We start from the raw sequence: 7,927 nt of genomic DNA, 5'->3' as shown, positions 1-7,927 counted from the left end.
AAAGTATAAGTTTTATAAACATATTGTTCAGACTCGAGAATTAACAAAGGGTTAATAAAAAGATGGACTATTGGTGCACTACAAAAAAAAAATGGTCTATTACGATGCAAAAATTTATAATTTAACGACGGTTTTTAGTGTCACTAAATGTTTACCCACGTTTTTCAAAATGTCGCCACAAGTGTCACTAAATCGTGTTTCGTTAATTTTAACGACGCATAAATCGTTGTGTGGGTAAATTTATTCTGACGACATATCACATACTAGCATCGTCATGCTGCCGACACTTACAAATTTAACATCGTAATTTTTTTTCATATTATTTATTTATTATTTTTGAAATTTCCACTACGTTTTGTAACACATCGGAAAAATTAACGACATAATTTTTATTACAACGACACTTTAATTTAAAAGCACCTCCAAATTATTCCTAGCGTCTTGAATACAATGACACTTTAATTTAAAAGCACCTCCAAATTCAAGACATTTAATTATAAAAATATCTACATTTAACCGTATAAAAAAATTCATCTATCACAAATAGTTATTATTGCATCCTGAATATAATTATAATTTTACGAAAAAGTATATTACAATACATGCAGGGGCGGATATAGGGGGGTCAAAGGGGCATTTGCCCCCCTTCATCCGAAATAAAAAAAAATAAAATTTAGGCCAAAACGACACCGTTTTGCCTTGTGGGTTTTTGATATAAAAAGAAGGGTTAAGGTGCAAAAATACCCCCAAAGTTTTGGGTCAGGAGCAATTTTACCCCTAACGTCTAAAATGGTGCAATTTTATCCCTAATGTTGGAAGCTAAGGATAATTTTACCCCTAACGTTGATAAATTGAGTGAATTTGAGAAATAATTCATCAAACCGTTTTTTCGATCATGAATCTTGTCATCTACACTTCACACATGCGTTATTTATCAATAAAAAATCACAAACATATGTTGGAATGTGAAAAAAATAAGAAAAAAGTATTAAAAATATACTGTCTTTTGTACGAATTAGACAAAAAAAATTCAAAAAAAATCACCAAATTTATAAATATTAATCTCCAATTTTATTATTAAATTACAAAACACATTATATTCTTTTTTTTAGAACAAATTGATATGCAATTGGTGCAAAATAAAGAAAAAAGTATTTTATAATACTGTCTGAAATTGGTCCAATTTATCAACGTTAGGGGTAAAACTGCTCTTGGCTACAAACATTAGGGGTAAAATTACACCATTTTAGACGTTAGGGGTAAAATTGCTCCTGACCCAAAACGTTAGGGGTATTTTTGTACCTTAACCCTAAAAAGAAGCATCATAGATAGAGGCAGCGGATCGTTTTCAAGCTATGACAGATCGTAGATGTCAATTGACACCTCGTAATCATCGATCTACTTAGCATTAGAAGTTTTTTAAGACATTTTGTATCGAATAACAATTATATTTTGTCTAAAAAAAATTTACATAAAATTTTGACCCCCTCCCTCAAATCCTGGATCCGAATCCAAGACACATAATTGTCATTATATCCGTATCAACACAGCTGGAAAATGAAAACATTTGGAGAATGGTGGAAAAACAAAACAAAACTAGTTTCAATATATTTCAACATTATTGAAATGAATTCCTACAATGTAACATCCGTAAATTTAAAGGTATTTTACAAAATGAAATTTATAATATATATTATAATTATTATTATTAAAAAAATAAAATTATTAATTTTTATTTTATTAAGTCTGACCCATTGAATTATTTAATTATTATTATTTATATTTTATATTTAACATTATTATTATTATTATTATTATTATTATTATTATTAATTTTAAGGTTTAGTTACAGATAATGAGTAGGGTACGATTTGAGGGATTTGTGATCAAAACAAATACCTGCATCATCTTTCTCATTCTTTTTCTTTTTTCTTCAATGATATTTTTGTTCGTAACTTTTTATTCCGGTTACCTCTTGAAACAAAAATCATACCATTAAATTGCTTGTTTCGTGAGGAACATTTTGAGACCACTATTGATATTTTTCTGAGCAAAAAGTATGGTGACCAGAACGGGTATTTTTCACCGGCAAAGTATTAGGTCCCGCATTTTAGGCGGTTTAGTTGAGAAAGGGGTGTGCTTTTGGACTCCCCTGATCGTTGGCTATCTCGTGATAGTCTCGGTTCGTGATTCTGGCATCTCCGACGAACTTCCGGTGGCCGACCACCGCGCTCTGGCGAAACTCCGGGGAGCCAGTATCGGATCAATTAGAACCCGAATAATTGATTAGCTTTTTGGGACGAGAGGTAACCTTAATTGCTTATGTTTATATATATGTCTATATATATGTATATATATTCATTTATTTATTTATATGAGTGCCTATTGAGATGTTGATAATTAAATGTATGTTGAATGAATGTTGAGTATTTTATTATCATTTAATTGATACTTGATTTATATATATGGTGATTTGAGATTAGATTCAAATGTTCTCTGTATAATTGAATTTATTAATATAAAGCTTTGTTTTTCCTGAAATCATGTTGTTCATGTATTTACCTATTGAGGTATTAGCTGTGAAATTATACCATGATAGAATGAGAATGTAATATGAGTTCAAAAGATCATGAATTATCAAGTATGAAATTGTATTGGATTATGTTTGAGTTAGAACAAAACATAAATAGCTAGCTTGAGTGAGTATATTCAATGGTCTGGAGGTTTGATGATACTGTGATCACAGGCACCTGGGTAGGGTGTTATTTTACTCTAATTGAGTTTATACTGTGTCCTGAAACTGGGGGCGATAGCAGTACCGTATTATTGAAAAAAAAAAGAAAAAAAAAGAAATCATTACGAGATTAAAAAGGTACTATTGTTAACCATGAGACCATTGAGTATATTTCACTTAGGTCTAGCTGGGCCCTTAAAAATAAAGATAATAAATCATAATTTTGTTGATTGAAGTAAGAGCCACATACGAGATGATATGTTTATATCTTATTCTTGATTGATTGATGGTTGATTTTGATTAATTAAATGTTAAGATGCATGAAATTAATTATATATATATTTATATACATAAACATAGGTAATTATACTTATTGAGTAGGCAGCTCACCCCTTGCCACGTTGACATTTTCAGGCTAGGTTCAGAGGTTCTCCTATTTGCTAGATTTTCAGGTTTACCCTGCATTCAGGCTGGCCAACACAAGCGTCTCATTTCCATTAGAAATTTTATGAATATTTATTAGGATTTAATATATTGTTGAACTAGATTACTTTATTTAGATTAAGTGAATTTTTATTGATCGATTAAATTGTTTTATTGGTTCTTGAACCTTTTGAATATTGATTTTTGATAGATAATAATGAACAATAAGATTTTATTTGATTATGTTGTTCTTTGTATGAAATTATGATAATTGATTGGGGTTTTGTGTGTTTTCAACGTGACCCGGGATGGGGGTTACATACAAGGTATAGTTAAATGTTTGCAACTTCTACAATAAAAAAACCTAGAAATTTCTAATACAACCAATCAAAGTGTCTGAACAATAAGCAATTTGCCTAATTTATAAATAACATACTATAAAAAAATATTGCATCCCAGATTCCGCAATTATCATAGACAACCTTCAACGTCTGTTTGAATTCAATCGCGCTTCATCTCCATAAAAAGCTTCGTCTGTCTGAGAAATACAGTCAAATCTTTACAAAAAAAAATTCAAAATTTGGTGAATGGCCATTCAACCAACTGCAGAAGAAGAAAACAAAATTGATAGCATTAAAGATATAATAGTAAAAAATGCAAAAGCCTAGACAAATCTAATCTCCAAAAGCAAGCCATACCTCTCAAATATAGGGTGAGCCCTTGGGTGGAGATGCTTCAAATACTACAGCAAAGACATGGTCTAAATACATTCATAAATGCAGAGAAATACTATTGCAGAATCGAAAGAGATAGTAAAAGGACTTACTTGATAGTCGGTCTGGTTGTCATAGGCATACATAAGTCAAGGTTGATATCTAACATGAGTAATCACTAAATTACAACATTTAACTGCATATATTCAATAGGACACATAACACACTTGTCACTAAAATTTTAGATGCAAACACTGTCATACCCGACCCTAAACGGCATAGGGTATGAACAAAAAATAGGATAACGAACTTCTAACAGTCTAAAAGGAAAATTTATTCAGACTAAAAAAAATTATTTATTTATTTGGCTTGGACTGAATAATTCTATCAAGCTTCCTACGTATCCCGAACGGTCTTTTGATGTTTAAATCGGGAATCAAAGCTACGTAGTTCTACCTATTTTAGGTTGTTCATTGTGAAATTTGAAGTCTAACTTTAAGCTTTAAGGAATTTCTTGAGTAGGTTACACTATCTAACACTGGCATTGCTTCATTAAAATATCGTGACGTGCGTTTTTCTGTTGATATTTTCCGAGAACAAAATGATCTATTATAATCCCTTCCTCTCCGTGAAACACTCAAAAACCCCTCTTCCATATTCTTTCACTCCTAACTCTTTCCCTATAGTTAACTTGTTTTCTATCTGTTGTTTACTTGAGGACAAGAAAAGATTCAATTTGGGGGTATTTGTTATGCATGAATTTGACTACAATTTAACATGTTATTTATAATGAATTAAGGGTGTTTTTAGGGTTAAATTACAAGAAAGAAGGTCTTATAAGTGTTTTTGTGCAGATAAGGAAAGATTAAGTCGAACAGTTTGGAAGCAGCCTGTTTCGCACATACCATGAGGAGTTGAGCCATTCTTTGACCCAGCGGTCTAATGCTGGAATTTCTAATGATGGACAGCGACAGGACGGAAGGAAGGTGCAGCAGGAGCAGTAGGCAGAAAGGCGAATAAGAGCAGAAAAGTAGCAATATGACATGAAAGTTCGACCCTTGAGTGTTCAAGGGTCAAAAGCATCTTAACCACTTTTAGCATTCTAGGATTTGTGAACAATTTACTTTATGTACCGTGTTGACCTTTTCTTTTCCCTTAAATAGAAGTAGTGGGGAAAGGAGAGGAGAGATATCTCATCTTTTGTTGAACTGAAAAATAGACCTTTTGGTAGAGAGAAGAGCTCTCGAGGAAGATGACTTCATTGATGGAGCTCTGTAGAATGGAAGTAGACTGTTCACTCAGTAGCATGAGTGAGTAGTCATTTTGAATAGGTTCAGCCAGTAGGGACCAGTTATGTAAGTTCTCTAATTTCTATTTATGAATGAATGACATTAATTTATGAAGTGTTTGATAAAGCTTTCTATTCCATTGCTTAGGCATGTATGTTAGTGCTAGATGAATGATAGGGAACTGCTTTCATCTTCACCGAACTTTTCATCAAACATCCAACCCTGAAGCAGAGTTGTTAGGTGGTTGTATCAAGGGTTTTCTTTATTGAAATGTTGTTTCAGTCGTAATGCAAGAAAGAACCAACCTTAGGGATGCTTATGGTTGTAGTAAGTCTTAGAATCTTAAGAACACACGAGAGTTGACTTAAGTGAGCATTAAAGCAGAGACCTTGACTTCACTTTGTGTCATTCATGAATAAATAAGGTGTTTAGGGACTTAAGGTAACCTCTTCCGCTGTGCCTGGCCTGTTCTACCTTTTTATCATTATCAAGTAATCGTTTTTATAAGCTAAATCATTGATTCTGTCACTTATTCACGATATCTCTCACTATAAAGAATTCACACACCACGAACACCCTGTTCTGCAATGTTTTTCTAGTAAAATTTGGTCATCAATCCCTGTGGAGACGATACTCAACTTATCACTTTATTACTTGTATCTAGTGCACTTGCTAGAGTCTGTTCGGAGGACAACACCTTCCTATTTTCACATGCATATATTTGAGTTTTTAAGGTTAATTTTTGGCCAAAAGGTACCAATTTGGCACCTTTTTAATTTTAAAAGTCACAATTTTTGGTTTTTAAGCCTATAAATTTAAGTTTTATTCAGAATTTTCATATCTTTTCATCTCTTTCAGAAATTCTGAATTCTCTGTTTTATTCTGAATAAATTGTTTATTTGATCATTTGTTTAATCAGATATATAGCATTAAAATGTAACTATATATAACGGCAATAATCTTTCATAAAGAAAGTAACCCTAAGTTTATTTAAGTAGTTATAAAGTGTTCATACAAGCATGAAGTGAGACTGTACTTTATAATAGACCAATAAACTTAAAGTAAACCCAAGTTAAGTAATATGTTATAAGGGTTGGCATATTACTGTTGAGACTTGCATGTAACAGTGTTTTCTGTCGAGACAGAAAGCTGATCTCACAAGCTTTAGATATTCGGATATCTAGACAGTTACATGGATACGGTGAAGGAGTTCATTAGGATTGGGACCCGACTTGAGATAACAGAATGGATTGATTTATCTAATGTGTCAAATGTTCATCTCATTGGTGTTAGTAGGTATAACTAATCCTCAGACTCAAACATTCGTTAATTAGTAATTCTGGATTATGGAGTCTGGTACTTTGATTATGTGCGAGCACGATCCAATAGGTGAGAGCCTAGGGTGTGTGAGAGCAGGGTTGGGTATCACGCAAAGTGATTGCAGAATGGTTAATGTCAGATTGAGCATTCGTCACTCCCGATAAGTGGGAGATATATCCAAATGGCCGCTTGTGGTGAATTGACTGAAATCCTTGCAAGGTGATACAATTAAGAGTAGAAATGAACATTACTCTTCGTTATATGTAACCTTGACACATTCCATGGTTATAAGGAATTGACCGACAGGATATAGTTGATGAAGGATCGTATTATACTGTACCTAATACAGAAATGTTAACGTCAGTTATCAACCTGACTTCTTAATTGCTCTGGGGAATATCATAGGTTCTGCTAGTAACAGCTCGCGACGGTATTCCGTTATATACATGTTGGAATTAATCATGATGAATAATTTCAAAGGATATATACGGCTAATGGCAATAAAGAACCTAATGGGTCACATATGGGACTTAGAATCGGAGGACGAAAATGTAATTAGTAAAGAAACACTATATGGGACGAAATTTATATATATATTAGGGGATAAATTAATTTGATTAATAATTATAATTTGATTATAATTATGGATTAAATCAAAAGATTATCTGATAATATTAAATTAGAAGTTTTTATGTGATTGGAACTCTAATTAATTATCTCTAACATTAATTGATTATTAATTTGATTAATAATAATTATCTAAATATAATTAGTTATTGTTTAGATAATATTAAAGTGTTTATTTAATTATCTAATTAGGAATCCTATTTAGAATAAGATTCCAATTAATTAAATTCCTAACACAACTGAGATTAGGGTTTTGAGGAGTCTATAAATAGACCCCTAACCCCAGATTTCGGCCAACCCTATTGAGGAGAGCGAGGAATCGTTCCGTCGTCGTCTCGGCTAATTACTTTAATTTCTTACTCTCTCTTTGATCTCGTATCGATTTCTATTAGAGGCAATCATTGCGATTGCTATTCATTGAAGGTTGATGACTGATTATCTTTTGTTTTGTGTTGAATGTTCGTGGTTCACGAGTTGATAATAACAAGTTGTGGGCACTTCGTTTGCAACGGTAGATAGTCCATCAGTAAAGGTATTACTTTCTATCTCTCTTTATATGAAATAACAATTAACAGATATTGGAAAAGGGAAATAGATAAAATAGATAAAATTTTATTATTCCGCTATGCCTAGGCTTGTCTATTTTCCTTCAACTTATGTCACGCTCCGAGTGACTTTTCCCACGCTCCGCGTGGGCTCACTTAAAAGACCTTATGAATAAGTCTTGCTTCTTACTCCAGCTTTCTCCTTATTATAACTCTGTCACTCCTTAATTACAATCCATATCACTCCATATTTACAACTATGCCACCCATTTACCT

Source organism: Euphorbia lathyris, chromosome 1, assembly GCF_963576675.1.
Source record: "Euphorbia lathyris chromosome 1, ddEupLath1.1, whole genome shotgun sequence".
Classification (NCBI taxonomy): Eukaryota; Viridiplantae; Streptophyta; class Magnoliopsida; order Malpighiales; family Euphorbiaceae; genus Euphorbia; species Euphorbia lathyris.
This window is presented reverse-complemented; position numbering follows the sequence as displayed.